At 44.5% G+C, this 16,701-nt stretch overlaps 1 protein-coding gene across 1 annotated transcript in view; it reads left to right on the forward strand.

The window, feature by feature from the left end:
- Positions 1-16,701, forward strand: part of LOC126365773 (protein nervous wreck) — a 692,956-nt gene that overhangs the window by 485,499 nt on the left and 190,756 nt on the right. The window lies entirely within an intron of this gene.

Here is a 16,701-nt window from a genome sequence, read left to right on the forward strand (position 1 = left end):
GAGTGCCACATTCCGACACCAGGTTTCACCCTCTCACTTTTCTTATCATCACCCAATACACATGACACGGCACTACGCACACTCACTGTAGTTATCTGCAGTCATCAGATCACTAGTAAAAAAAACCTCACATTTAGCGAAGGAAAGGTGCCATTGAGGGGAAAGGACATAAAAACCTTTCCAATTAGACAGATGTACATGCCCTAAGGGATATGATAGCAAAAAATGCCATACGAAATTACTAGTGGAACTCTATGGCTACAAGAATAGGCACGGGTCTGTTCAGAACGAGTATACCAAGAGAAGAGCGCAGGGTTTTATGAATGGCTCTAATGAATAGATGGATACAACATCTGAAATCCCGACAGAAATTACAGCAGTGTGCGACCAAGGAGCGTCAGGAACAGACTACTGGAAGCTGGGTTGAGATCTCGAATTGCCGTGTGTCGTTTACAGATGGCACCAAAAAACAGACAATAGAACCACGCATGATCTAGAGCCAACATCAATCGGGACACTGAGTGGTTTCTGCGCTGTTCAGCGAAGAGTCTCGCTTTTGTCTTTGGAGATCAGATTGAAGCCAGCATGTCCGTAGACGATATGGTGAGAGGTCACAGCAAGAAGATATTATAGAGAGCCGTACGTCTCCAATACGTGCGATTGTGGCTTGGGGAGCTATTGGACGGCACAGAATCCACTCATTGTCCCCGGTTGACTCTGGCTCTAGATCATGCATGTCCCTGTTGTCTGTGTTTTGGTGCCAGTTGTAAAAGACGCATGGCAACTCGTAATCTCAATGTAGCTTACAGTAATCTGTCCCTGATGGTTTGTGATGACACTCTACCTTTAACATGTGACCAGCTGTTGTAATCCGTCTCTTCATCAGAGCCAGGCGGATAACCCTATGCTCTTGTCTTGGTGTTACCCTTTTCGACGGACATGTGCCTAATTTTCTTGCCATACTGTTGCCCCAGTAAAGTAAATTCGTATGGCATTGCTGGCTAGGAGATCCCGAAGAGCAGGTTCAGCCACCTAATTGGAGAACAAAGCTGATTTAATATCTGTTGATATGGTCGACAGTTCATGGCGAGACTGGTATACCCTGTTGCCTTACGTCCGTGAACAGGTTACCAAATGGAAAATTCCAGCACGATAATTCAAGACCTCACACTGCAGACCATGCTACCAACACGTTGATGTATGTACAGGTCCTTGACTCGTTAGCTCTGTCCCCTGACATGCCCCTCACATGTGTGGTGTGCGATGGAAATATGTATCGTTTAATACCTACTTCCAGTCATCACTCTTCATAATTTTCGTCATCTATCTCAGAAAACTAATTCATTTGAAATAAAAAATTTTGATTGCGTTTTTAATTGTCTTTGGACTTTTGAATTAAAATTAGTTCTGAAACAATTCAGAAGTTCCCATAAAGCCTAAGCAGTGAAAATTCTAATTACTGTAAAGAAAGTAGTGGCCGGAATACAGCTATCTCAGTACAGTGGGCGCACGATTGTAGAGCTCTATGACTTTCTTGCGGGGTTTGTGAAACTAATTAATGACCGTCTGCAGGTTCGCTCAGGTTCATCAAACTCCTAATTTCTCCATGCGAAAATAAATTCCTGAAATCTTAAACGAAGAGATTAGTAATAACAAAGACGAGTAAGGAATTTTGTTAAGTCTCACTACCTGTTACGAGAAACGTTTATTAATCAATCTTCGTTCATTAAGTTCAGTAACTTGTATGATCGGCTGTGGCATCGATAACGCAAAATTCAATTACAATTCCCCCCTCCTGTACAGCTCCAGAAGAAAAGGTAATGATGTTACATGCATTTTCTTGATACAGAACGTACGAGTAACATGGAGTGCAACAGACTGCTACCGTACAAACAATGTTACTCTGGTCAATAATTTGTCACAGAGTCAGTACGTATGTTTGACTTGTATATCTAAGTGAAACATAATGAAAGATGTATTATGAACTGACATGGTATGGCAAGCAAAGCTCACAATAACAGTCGGAGGGCATTTGCTTCAGCGCTACAACGAATACAAGAGTGTACTCATACCTGTGAACATCAAGTTTCATACTAATGTGATGATCGGCTCCAGTATGAAATGGAATGAAACTTTAAGCATTAAATACTGTTAAATTATGAAAATCTCCACAAAGTTTGATTAATACATTCCATTTCAGTCATTGCAGCATGCATTCGGTTACCTTGCTTGCAGAAGCACTCATCATAGGAGCAGCAACAATTGACCCCAGTTCCCATTCACTTAGCTGCTACATATTGCACTCACGACTACACAGATCTCTGTTCTGACCACGGCTGGTAATTGCAACGTACCGGGGGCGCCGCGCAGGTGCTGCTCGCGGTCAAAGACAACAGCGCTGCCTCCAGGTTTGAGTAGCATCTGCATTTATGTTCAAGTAAGCATTTCTCGCTGTATTTGCATATTTTTGTCCAACATCTGTAGCTAGATAATTTAAATAAGCTGCCATGTAACACTGTACATCTGCTACGAAAATACGTATAGTTAAATACGCTGAAGCGCCAAAGAAACTGGTATGGGCATGTGTATTCAAATACAGATATAGGTAAAGAGGCAGAATACGGGAATACGGCGCTGCTGTCGCAACGCCCATACAAGACAACAAGCGTCTGGTGCAGTTGTAACCAGGTAGAATACGGCGCTGCGTATAGAAGACAACAAGAGACTGGTGCAGTTATGAGATCGGTCACTGCTGCTACAATGGCATGTTATCAAGATTTAAGTGAGTTTGAACGTGGTGTTATAGTCGGCGCATGAGCGACGGGACACAGCATCTCCAGGTAGCGGTGAAGTACGACGAGTGTATCAGGAATCCGATTAAATGTCAAATTCCGACATCACTGCGGCCGAAAAAGATCCTGCAGGGACGCTGCCAACGACGACTGAAGAGATTCGTTCAACGTGACAGAAGTGCAACCCTTCCTCAAATTGCTGCAGATTTCAGTGTTGGGCCATAAACAAGTGTCAGCGTGAGAACCATCCAGCGAAACATAAACGATATGGGCTTTCGGAGCCGAAGGCCCAATCGTGTACCCTTGATGACAGCAACACACAAAATTTTATGCCTCACCTGAGCCCGTCAACACCGACGTTGGACTGTGATCACTGGAGACATGTTTCCTGGTCGGACGAGTCTCGTTTCAAATTGTATCGAGCAGATGGACTTGTACGTGTATGGAGAGAGCCTCATGAAACCACGGAACCTGCATGTCAGCTGGTGGATGGTCTGTAATGGTGTTGGGCGTGTGCAGGTCGAATAGCATGGGACCCCTGATACGCCTAAATACTACTCCGACACGTAGTATGTATGTAAACATTCTTTCTGATCAGTTGTATCCATTCATGTTTATTGTGCATTCCGACGGACTTGGGTAATTCCGGCAGGACAATGCGACACCCCACACGTCCAGAATTGCTACAGAGTGGCTCCAGGAACACACTTCTGGGTTTAAATTTCCGTTGGCCACCAAACTCCACATGCATGAACATTATTGAGCATATGTCTGATGTCTTGCAACGTGCTGTTTATCAGAGATCTCCACCCCTCGTACTCTTACGGATTTTTGGACAGTCCTGTAGGATTCATGGTGTCAGTTCCCTCCAGCACTACTTCAGACATTAGTCGAGTCCATGCCACGTCGTGCTGCTACACTTCTGCAGGGCCAAGGCGGCCCTATACGATATTAGGCAAAACGCTAGTACGAATACGAGAAACATTTTTGGCACTAACGAATGAAACGTTCTCTACGATAAAGGACTTTTGCTACCGATACCCTCAAAAGCAGGACTGACTACAGAATGTGCCGGTGGTTGGGATTATGAAAGTGTCGGCAGCGAGGCTGCCCGCCCTCGGAGGTAACGGCGGCCGAGGCGGGTAGCCGCGTTGCCAGGCGCGCCGGCGTACAATGCACTATCGACCGCTACAACTAGGCCACGTGCGCGACCCGTGCGTCCGCTGGCAACGCAGAGTTGTAGCCGAGCCGGCGTCCTGCGAGCTGAGCTTCAGATTGGAGCCGGCAGCTCTCCACAAAAGAGAAACGCGTTCCCAGGAGGGCTTACAGCGTGGCGTGCGTCTCCAGTCAATCTCGTGGGACTCGTTTCTCGAAAGGCGAACGTACTGCGGCAACGTGATGACGTCAGCCACCGCTGCTACACTTTATATACCGCCGGGAAAAGAGAAGGAGAGCTGGTAACCTCTACCGTGAATTTGATATAAGAAGAACCTCCACTCAGTTGGAGCAGCTGACAGTGGGAATGGAACTTCGGCGTCTGCATGTTACTACAGTTGTGCAGAACGAAAATTGAACTCCTCTAAAGACGTAACGCAGAAATACCAAAAATATATGGTACTCTTATCAGATTCTTGTCTGGTTTCCACTCGGATCAAACTGTCATCCGAGCACAATATTTCAGCGGTCGACCTGGCCGCCATCACTAAGTGAGAAAAGCTACGCTGGTGCTCTTACAGAATTCAGTATTGGCGATGAAAGCTGCTTTCATAAAAGTTCAAATAAAAAGGTTAACTCTACCAAACGAAAGGGATAAACTGTCTTGTAAAACGAAAAGCTTATTTTCTAGAGCAAAGAAGAATACGTATTTCTTGCGTTATAGAACTAGTCTCGTTGTGTTGCCTCCGTTCACACCACAAGAAGCAGGAAAGGAGGCTCAAAAAATAAATAAATAAATAAATAAATAAATAAATAAAATAAAAAAATAAAAATAAAATAAGAATAATCCAGGCAAGTGCGACCAGGACTCATGCACCGAGAGTTCCGTTCAAACTTAATTATCTACATTGACAGTTCCTCCATTCCGGGAGTTCACAACCCCGACGATTTTTACCAGTTATAGATATCGATACTGGCAAGATATTGGTCCTTAGAATTCCAAACACATATTTTTGTTCCATATGTTATAATTAAAAATTAACAATTTTCGGGTCATTTTCTTTGCTTGTACTGTGAAACCTTGCTTATTGCCTAATTCGATCATTCTAGATCAACGGGAACTACCCTATAGCTTTTGGTGAGTGAGTTTGCAAATAGCTAAATGTGTGATATGAATGGCCATATCTTTTGACTTCGTTATCTTATTTTATTTGACTTGAATTAATTACATCGCCAAGGGACTGTAGGTATTAGTATGCGACATAAATTTTAACTTGATACGTCTACCCGTTCCATAGTAAAAAGGGTATTAACAGGCGCACGGACAGACGGACGGATAGACAGCCGCATAACAAACGACAAAAAATGTTTTTTCGTTTGATATATTTACAAATTAAAGATTCGGTACTTTTTTCTTTACCTGTAACGTGAAACCTTGCTTTTTACCAAATTTCGTGATTCTACGTCAACAGAACGTGTGCTGTAGGTTTTGATGAATTAGTTTGCGAGTATCAAATTATGTGACGTAAACGGCTTTTTGGTTTAGAATCTTCCATCTTTTATACCGTCAAGGGACCTCAGACCTCAGTATATGGCATAAATTTCAATAAGTCTACCTGTTCGGAGGAAATGTTTTTCAAATGCTCGAACAGATAGACGGACAAAAAAGCGCTCCTGTAACGGATCCGTTTCTATTGATTGATGTACCGAACCCTAAAAATTAGAAAATAAATAAAAACAATAATAATAATAAAAATTCCACCTTTTTTAAATTACTCTGAATGAATGCCATTCTTATGATATTAAATAAGATGTTTTCCTTAGACCAAATAACAGCAGAAACATAAATACCAACCACAAACTTTCGTGATCAAATACGATTCCATTCTCACTAACTGCAGTACAGTTCCATTCTCACCCTTGCTACAGTAACTGCAGCCAGTTAATAGTTTCTCACCATAATATAATATAGGAAAGCTCAGCGTTCGGACCCGACCGACCACTTTGCCATCCTCTGCCAATAGCATTATTAGAATACCGTTTGGAGGGAGACATTACAGCCGTTGCTCGTCACTTGAGTAACTCCTAGGTTAGTATCAGAGGATGACTGCATCGCATTCCAGTCCTTCCACGAGGAAAAGATTCACGGCAGTACCTGGCATGGACCCGAGTCTTCCGAGTTCTAACCAGACAAACTGACCACCACTAAGGCTAACTTAAGATAATATGCTTGTAAAAGTAAAACTCTTCTCCTCCAACACCCCATTCACTGCTTTCGCTCTCTGGCCACATCCCCATCGTCCTAGTTTACTCACCACATTCACCAGTTACAGTGAAGAGCCAAAGAAACTGGCACACCTACCTAATATCATGTAGGGGCCCCGCGAAAATGCAGAAGTGGCGCAACACGACGTGGCATGGTTGAAGTAGCGCTGGAGCGAATTAACACCATCAGTCCTACAAGGCTGTCCAAAAATCCGTAAGAGTACGAAGGGGTGGAGATCTCTTCTGAACAGCACGTTGTGAGGCGTCTCAGATATGCTCAATAATGTTCGTGTCTGGAGAATCTGCTGGCCAGCGCAACTGTTTAAACTCAGATGAGTCTCCTGGAGGCGATGCGTAGCAGTTCTGGACGTGAGTGTGGCATTGTCATGCTGGAATTTTCCAAGTTCGTCGGAATGCACAATGGACATTAGTGGATGTAGGTGATCAGACAGGATGTTTACGTACGTGTCACTCGTCAGAGACGTATCTAGACGTATCACCGGTCCCATATCATTCTAACGACACACGCCCCACCCGATTACAGAGCCCCCGACAGTTTGAACAGTCCCCTACCGACATGCAGGTCTATTGATTCATGAGGTAGTCTCCATATACGTCTATCAGCTCGATACAATTTGAAAGGAGACTCGTCCTACCAGGCAACGTGTTTCCAGTCGTCAACAGTCCAATGTCGGTGCTGCCCAGTCCAGGCGAGGCGTAAAGCTTTGTGTCTCGCAGTCATCAAGGGTACACGAGTGGGCCTTAGGTTTCGAAAGTCCATATCTCTTCAGTTGTCGTTGATCTTGTTCTTGCAGGATCTTTTCCCGGTCGCAGCGGTCGTAAATTTTATGTTTTACCGGATTTCTGATATTCACGGTACACTCGTGAAGTGGCCGTAAGGGAAAATCCCTGCTTAGTCGCTACCTCGGAGATAGTGTCCCATCGCTCGCGTGTCAACTATAACACCACGTTCAAACTCACTTAAATCTTGATAGCCTGCCATTGTAGCAATAGTAACCGATCTAAAAATGCGCCAGACAGTCGTTGTCTTATGTAGGCGTTGCGACAGCAACGCCGTATTCTGCCTGTTTTCATATTTCTGTACTTGAATGTGCATGAGTGTACCAGCTTTTGGGTGCTTCAGTGTATTTTGTCCATGTAACATAGTAGTTTGTGCAAGAATTAACTTGTGCACTGTTTTGGCATAAATTATTATACTTTTAATCTTTCAGTTTGATTCACACAAAGATTATTTGCCCATAGCTTCTTCGTGTATGTCATTTCTCTAATTCAATAATCTGAAATTACATTTTCGTACGAGTAAAGCCTACGTAATCCAGTGAGGTATTCACAAACTCATATTTTGACTCATATGGAAGTAATGTTAAGTTTAACATAAAAAATTAAAACGCGAAACATAAAAAACATCCTGTTGGACAGCAAAAAAACTAACCAGCAAGAAATGGCATATAAATTCTTCTGACAGTCGAGAAACAGGAAACAAACATAAAGAACGCTTATTCGACAGCGATCAACTAAGTGGGTTATTTTCTTGCCTTTGATCGTCATACAGTACAAAGCATCAGAACTGTTAGTGATCAAAACGTGTTTTCAAAAGTACACTGTTTTGGTTTTTTTGGGGATTGTATAATCTAGAGTCCAGATAAACGCTGCAAGTCCTCAAAAAATGATCCTGAAATTGGGCAGTAAAATCATCTAACAAGACTGAACCAAGACGATTACTGTCGCCTCAGTTTGACACTGACCTGCCATGCAGGATTTACAGCTCAGTGACTGCACTTCAAGAAGTATTGTACTCCAAATACTATGAGAAGATTCCAGTTCCTTGAGAAGAAACTTTCCCGAACTTTAAATTCAAAATTTTTCCCTCTATTCTCGGCTCCTTCATTTCGGTTCTCGGGTTTAAATGTGTACACACCTAATGTAAAGCATAGAACTATTGATCATAGTGTACAAAAACAGCTATGCCATGTGGAACTGAATGTAGACCCAGTAAGCCATTGGTAAACTACTGTTGTGATTACGTTGTGCAACAAGGGGAGTGGATGTCCTTGTGGAACGGGACAGCGGTGGGCCAGTATACCGGGTGATCAAAAAGTCAGTATGAATTTGAAAACTTAATAAACCACGGAATAATGTAGAAAGAGAGGTAAAAATTGACACACATGCTTGGAATGACATGGGGTTTTATTAGAACAAAAAAAATATTCTAGACGCGTGAAAGATCTCTTGCGCGCGTCGTTTGGTGATGATCGTGTGCTCAGCCGCCATTTTCGTCATGCTTGGCCTCCCAGGTCCCCAGACCTCAGTCCGTGCGATTATCGGCTTTGGGATTACCTGAAGCCGCAAGAGTATCGTGATCGACCGACATCTCTAGGGATCCTGAAAGACAACATCCGACGCCAATGCCTCACCATAACTCCGGACATGCTTTACAATGCTGTTCACAACATTATTCCTCGACTACAGCTATTGTTGAGGAATGATGGTGGACATATTGAGCATTTCCTGTAAAGAACATCATCTTTGCTTTGTCTTACTTTGTTATGCTAATTATTGCTATTCTGATTAGATGAAGCGTCATCTGTCGGGCATTTAGTGAACTTTCGTATTTTTTTGGTTCTAATAAAACCCCAAGTCATTCCAAGCGTGTGTGTCAATTTGTACCTCTCTATCTACATTATTCCGTGATTTATTCAGTTTTCAAATTTATACTGACTTTTTGGTCACCCGGTACATCATGTTTGTGACTTGCTGGCAACTGTGGGAATCCTCGCACCGTGTGTTGGGTCGGTCCTTCTCTTGAGCTCGATGAGGCCTGGACGAGTGCGTGACAGAGGAAAGATCTCATTTCGGTTCCGAAGGGTTTGGTATCCACCTTAACTGAAGGACGGTGCCGAGACCGCTGCCATGCCAAGGAAGCCGTCTAAAATTCAGAGAACTGCGTTTCAACTAGAAAATGCATGGCCAATGCTAACGCTACAGCACTTCCCTTAGCGCCGAGTATGTCTACATCTGCGGTTCAGACGAGTCGCAGACAAACTTTTCTGGAAATTGGAGAGAGTTTTGTAACAAACAAAAAGTGCGTAGCTCCCAGAATCCTGACGGGATCAATTTCCTTCTCTTGTCCCGATTTTCGAATGGCTATGGTTAACGTGCTAACATGAATTGGTCGTCTGCTGCTGATCCCGATGTTAAACAATGTATGCTTAACCGTGTGCTCTAGAACGCTTGTCACTGCACCAGCGCCCAACTTTACATCTACATTATACTCCACAAGCCTCGTACCACTAACATCATCAGTCTAAAAGAGCATCCGACGCTTTGTGTTAGATCGTTTATATACACTGTAAACAGTAACTGGTCTGCCACACTTCCTTGGAGTACTCCGATAATTACTTTTTCATCTGTCAACTTTATTGCGATTAGAGCGACATTTTAAGTTCTGTCTGCTATGACGTCTTGAATACAGTCGAAAATCTGGTCCGATACTCGGTAAGGTCATTTTTCCACTAAACGGCAGTTGAGAACGGTGCCAAATGTGTTCGGGAGGCAAGAACACGGCATCAACCTGAGCGCCGTTGTATACAGCGCTATGGATCTCCTGGAGAAACAGAGCGAGCTGAGTTTCGCAAGGTGACTATTTGCGGAATCCATGTTGATTTTTATACAGGAGATTTTCCTTCTCCAAAAACGTCTTAATTCTCAAACATAAAGCATGTCCCATCATTCTACAAGACGTTGACGTCAACGATGTAGGAGTCTGCCATTAGATATGCCACAGATGGCCGCCTATCCTGCCTCACACAGCTATCTAGCCTCCGACGTCCATTTTCTGTGGCGAGGTATGGACGTCGAACACTTTTTCGCCTTCGCATGGTTTCACCTTCCTTCAACCACTTTCCCTAGAGAAAGTCAAATCAAAGACTTTTCAGTCGTTTAACTATCAAACTGTTATTTTTATTCGGCTACCAGTTTCCGCAATTTATTACGCGATCTTCAGGCTTCCTGACCGACTTTTAGAAGGATTCCAGTCTCGGTTCCGGTCAAAATAGGGGCCATTCAATGTTTATCTATCAGTCAGCAGAAAATCTCTGAAGTGATCCCTGCATCAAGCAGAAATCTACAATACCAGTCATTGAATGCTGGTCCCCATTTTGACGGAAACCGACGTTGGAATCTTCCTAAACGTCGGGCAGGCGGTCTGAAGATGGCGTAGTAAATCGCTGAAACTTTCATAAATTTCAGCCCCAGACTTTAGTGCACTTTCTAAATCCCTTGACAACACCACGTGCAGCTCTTCTGAGGTCTTCTTGGCGTTCTTTTATGACAGCTGCTCTGTCCATATGCCGAACTATCAATTAAGCTCTCGTGTTTACATTTCCTTGTAGAATTTACTTTCAACCACCTCAACAGACAAAAATCTAAAAGGGTATGTTCCAGAGAACTTGTGGCCAAGAAACATGAAAATTGCTGCTCACCCGTCTTCCGGGGAATGTTAGGTTCAGATAATGTGTCACTAGACTACTAAATATGCAGGAGCGCTACCATGCTAAAAGTTAATAATCATCCACGTAGTCAAATGATGCTGGAACCTCATTTTCCGGCCGGCCGCGGTGGTCTCGCGGCTCTAGGCGCGCAGTCCGGAACCGTGCGACTGCTACGGTCGCAGGTTCGAATCCTGCCTCGGGCATGGAAGTGTGTGATGTCCTTAGGTTAGTTCGGTTTAGGTAGTTCTAAGTTCTAGGGGACCAATGACCACAGCAGTTGAGTCCCATAGTGCTCAGAGCCATTTGAACCATTTGAACCTCATTTTCCGAAAAAATCTAGATAGTGGGGCCCTGATAGACGATGTAGCAACACAACAGGCCCAAATGTTCAACAAGTCACAGAGGATGTTGATTTCACAACTTGAGCTTCAAAACAAAAAAAAACATCGATAAACGAACCAATTGTAACTGGATTACCATTACGCATTCTGAAAACTTATCTCTGTAACTAGCTGTATCCCTGCAAGTAAAAAAAAAAAGAAAAAAAACTGTTCAGATGCACTACTGGCCATTAAAATTGCTACACGAAGAAGAAATGCAAATGATGAACGGGTACTCATTGGACGAATGTATTATACTAGAACTGACATATGATTACATTTTCACCCAATTTTGGTGCATAGATCCTGAGAAATCAGTACCCAGAACAACCACCTCTGGCCATAATAACGGCCTTGATACGCCTGGGCATTGACTCAAACAGAGTTTGGATGGCGTGTACAGGTACAGCTGCCCATGCAGCTTCAACACGATACCACAGTTCATCAAGAGTAGTGACTGGCGTATTGTGACGAGGCAGTTGCTCGGTCACCATTGACCAGACTTTTCAATTGGTGAGAAATACGGAGAATGATCTGGCCAGGGGAGCTATCGAACATTTTCTGTGTACAGAAAGGCCCGTACAGGACCTGCAACATGCGGTCCTGCTTAAATGTAGGGTTTCGCAGGGATCGAATGAAGGGTAAAGCCACACATCGAAACACATCTGAAATGTAACGTCCACTGTTCAAAGTGCCGCCAAAGCGAACAAGAGGTGACCGAGACGTGTAACCAATGTACTCTACACCATCACGCCGGGTGATACGCCAGTATGGCGATGACGAATACACGCTTCCAATGTGCGTTCACCGCGATGTCGCCAAACACGGACGTTACCATCATGATGCTGTAAACAGAACCTGGATCCATCCGAAAAAATGACGTTTTGCCATTCGTGCACCCAGGTTCGTCGATCAGTACACCATCGCAAGCGCTCCTGTCTGTAATGCAGCGTCAAGGGTAACCGCAGCCATAGTCTCCGAGCTGATAGTCCATGCTGCTGCAAACGTCGTCGAACTGTTCGATGTGCAGATGGTTGTTGTCTTGCAAAACTCGCCATCTGTTGCCTCAGGGATCGAGATGTAGCTGCACGATCCGTTACAGTCATGCGGATAAAATGCCCGTCATCTCGACTACTAGTGATAGGAGGCCGTTGGGATCCAGCACGGGTTTCCGTATTACCCTCTTGAACCCAGCGATTCCATGTTCTGCTAACAGTTATTGGATCTCGACCAACGCAAGCAACAATGTCGCGATATGATAAACCGCAATCGCGATAGGCTACAATCCGACTTTTATCAAAGTCGGAAACGTGATGGTACAGATTTCTCCTCCTTACACGAGGCATCACAACAACGTTTCACCAGGCAACGCCGGCCAACTGCTGTTTGTGTATGAGAAATCGGTTGGAAACTTTCCTCATGTCAGCACGTTGTAGGTATCGCCACCGGTGCCAACATTGTGTGAATGCTCTGAAAAGCTGATCATTTGCATATCGTAACATCTTCTTCCCGTCGGTTAAATTTCACGTCTGTAGCACGTCATCTTCGTGGTGTAGCAATTTTAACGCCCAGTAGTGTATTATAGGTAATGTTGTATTCAAAATCGTGCGTGCCAGCACCTCCTAAAACATTTAGTATTCCTCCGGAAACACCGTGTATAACTATTCGCCACCGCCAAAAAGCAACTTTACCTCACCACTTAGTATTTAAACTAATCTAGAAATATTTCTTTATGAAACTGGCACTGGTATGGAAGAATATGTGATTAAATCGACCAGCAACTTTATAATTCTACTGGAAGCTGTGGGCAGAGGGAAATAGTCCATGTGCCACACCATACAGGAATTCTTTGCCTAAGCAGTGAAATCAACTGTTTCGAGCAGATATTTTCAAAAACATGTTTTTTATGGTACTTGCAAATTTCTTGTGACGACGAGGGCTTTCGGTGTCGTGGTGACGGAACGCATGTTGCATTTAGGCCGCAGACCCGTTTTTGCAAATTGCATCACGGAGAAACAGGACAACAACCGAACGCTAGTTGGCGTCACTTACTGGGCTTGTTTGTACTCCAGTACAACTTTAGATCACAAAATACAGTCTGAGAAGAAAAACAAAGCTGACGCTCCGCAATGGAATTATCCCAATGGGACGGAAATCGGTAGATATGCTGCACCTGTACGGACAAACAAATGATTACAGTTTCAGTAAAACTGGATGATCTATTCAAGGGAAAGAGCTTCTCAAATGCAGAAAGTCAATAACGTGTTGATGAATCTCTGGCTCTTATACAAGCCATAAATCGGCATCGCACTGATTACTAGAGTTGTTGGGTTTTCTCCTGAGCGATATCGTGCCAAAGTTTGTCCAATTGGTGCGTGCATTAGATAGTCAAAATCCTGAGCTCGTTGGAGGGTCTTGCTCGAAACATGCTCAATTGCGGAGAGACGCGGTGGCATTGCTGGCCAAGATAGGGTTTCGCAAGGCAGGCACTATAAACTTTCCCCATATGCGGGCGGACATTATCGTGCTGAAATATAAGCCCAGAATGGCTTGCCATTAAGGGCAACGAAAGGGGACGTAGAATATTGTCGATGTCCTGTTGTGCTGTGAGGGTGCAGCAGATGATAACAAAAGGAGTCCTGATATGAAAAGAAATGGCTCCGCAGAAAATCTTACCTGGTGAGTCTAACTTCATCAGGGGCTCAGAAGCGTGACAAGGCGGCTGGTCAATGGAATGTAATAATACTACACCAGCAGTAGCCCGCCCGGTCGGCCGTTGGCATGGCCCGGCATGAATCTGTCCGGCGGATGCGTCGAGGTCCGGTGAACCGGCAAGTCTGTAGATGGTCTCTAGGCGGTTTTGCATCTGCCTCGGCAAATGCGGGCTGGTTCACCTTAATCCGCTTCAGTTACACTATGTCGGCGATTGCTGCGCAAACAAGTTCTCTACGTACGCGAACACCGCCATTACCCTACCACGCCAACAACTCGTCTGATGTGAGACGTTCCCTGGGGAGTCCGCCGGGTGCCGAACCGCACAATAACCCTGGGTTCGTGTGGGGCTCTGGAGGGGTGAAGTGGACTGCGGTCGTCGTCGTGGGGTTGTGGATCACTGCGGCTGCGGCGGGGACGTAGCCTCTCCGTAGTTTCTAGGTCCCTGGTTAACATACAATACAATACATACAATACCAACAGTGGAAAATTTACTGTGCATACATGCTCATGAAGTTCTTCTATCTACGGAACGATATAAGAATATTAGTTCAAAAATGTGTGTAAAATTTTATGGGACTTAACTGCTAAGGTCATCAGTCCCTAAGCGTACACACTAGTTAACCTAAATTATCCTAAGGAGAAACACATACATCCATGCCCGAGGGAGGACTCGAACCTCCGCCGGGGCCAGCCGCACAGTCTATGACTGCAGCGCCTCTGACCGCTCGGCTAATCCCGTGCGGCACGAATATTACTGCTTTGTATTATACAGGGTGTTACAAAAAGGTACTGCCAAACTTTCAGGAAACATTCCTCACACACAAATAAAGAAAAGATGTTATGTGGACATGTGTCCGGAAACGCTTAATTTCCATGTTAGAGGTCATTTTAGTTTCGTCCACCTACTCTCAATGGAGCACGTTATCATGATTTCATACGGGATACTCTACCTGTGCTGCTAGAACATGTGCCTTTACAAGTGCGACACAACATGTGGTTCATGCGCGATGGAGCTCCTGCACATTTCAGTCAAAGTGTTCGTACGCTTCTCAACAACAGATTCGGTGACCGATGGATTGGTAGAGGCGGACCAATTCCATGGCCTCCACGCTCTCCTGACCTCAACCCTCTTGACTTTCATTTATGGTGGCATTTGAAAGCTCTTGTCTACGCAACCCCGGTACCAAATGTACAGACTCTTCGTGCTCGTATTGTGGTCGGCTGTGATACAATACGCCATTCTCCAGGGCTGCATCAGCGCATCAGGGATTCCATGCGACGGAGGGTGGAAGCATGTATCTCCGCTAACGGAGGACATTTTGACCATTTCCTGTAACAAAGTGTTTGAGGTCACGCTGGTAAGTTTTGTTGTTGCGTGTTTCCATTCCATGATTAATGTGATTTGAAGAGAAGTAATAAAATGAGCTCTAACATGGAAAGTAAGCGTTTCCGGACACATGTCCACGTAACATATTTTCTTTCTTTGTGTATGAGGAATGTTTCCTGAAAGTTTGGCCGTACCTTTTTGTAACACCCTGTAGATGCACGAGTGGTACTTCGTGTCATTCGAGCGATAGGCCTGAAGATGACACGATTGGAACGTCGAAACCGGTTGCCTACTAAAACAATATCAAAGTAACGACTGTATGCACAGTATTATTACATTTTATCACTCCTGGTTGTCCGTATGGCGGGCAACAAGTAGGTTGATATCTCACCGCTGTCCCAGGCCTCTCCAGACATTTCTTCGCTAGTCGTCGGGACTCAGTTCGAAGCGGGAATCATCTCTGAAGAGAATTCTATTCCAGTCAATGAGCTTCCAGGCCGAATGCATCCGACAGCACCGAAAACTGGCTTGTTGGTCTACAGAGGTCAATGGTAGTGGGAGCAAGGAACACCATGAACTCAGCCCTCCCCCCCCCCCCCCCTTTCTGTCAGCCGCCTATTAACGGTCCTTGGGGTCACCGAAACACCAGTTGCACTACGCATCGATGATAATGATGAATACGGGGCTCTGTGTGCCTTTCTGGAGCTTGCTAGGTCCTTACGCTTTATCGTTTCTCTAGGTCGACCGCTTACGTCCTGACGCCGTGTCCGCCATGGTTCACCCACTCCTTCCAACATCGTCGAATAGTGGCATCGCTCCTATCAGATGTCGAACGATTTGGAGATTACGCCGACTGGCTTCTCTGAGCTCAACTGTACATCCTCTCTCAAATGCTACCTGCATATAATGTACACGCTCCTATCTGCGAGGCATTGGCCACCAAAATTTACAATTTTGCGTTTTTCATCGATATCTGTACGAATATCGATTTGTGACCTATTTGGGTAACTCCTTTGTGGTGCGTCATTTCCTTTCGAAATGTGAAAATCTCTTACAATATGGCCACGTATCAGGAAAAAAGTATCCGATATGGAGAAAAAAATTGCTGTGGTCTCTGTGTTACATTGTTACTCCAGTGTACACCAATAGCCAATAAGTGACATCAAATGAGGCAGAGCCGGCCGCTGTGACCGAGCGGTTCTAGGCGCTTTAGTTCGGAACCGCGCTGTTGCTACGGTCGCAGATCCGAATCCTGCGTCGGGCATGGATGTGTGTGATCTCCTTAGGTTAGTTAGGTTACGTAGTCTAGGGGACTGATGACCTCAGATGTTAAGTCCCATAGTGCTTAGAGCCATGTGAACCATTTTTGAAATGAGGCAGAAGTATTATAAAAAAAGCAGTTAGAAAGTAATTACAATTTGAAACATAAGCTACTGGAAACTAACACAAACTTTCATTTTCAAGACAGATAAAATTGTTTAGATATTAAAGAAACTCAGTTCATTTGCAAGTGTCAAATGATCCTTAGCAATAGATCTACTTCTGTTTCAAGATTC

This window comes from Schistocerca gregaria, chromosome 4, assembly GCF_023897955.1.
Source record: "Schistocerca gregaria isolate iqSchGreg1 chromosome 4, iqSchGreg1.2, whole genome shotgun sequence".
Taxonomy (NCBI): domain Eukaryota; kingdom Metazoa; phylum Arthropoda; class Insecta; order Orthoptera; family Acrididae; genus Schistocerca; species Schistocerca gregaria.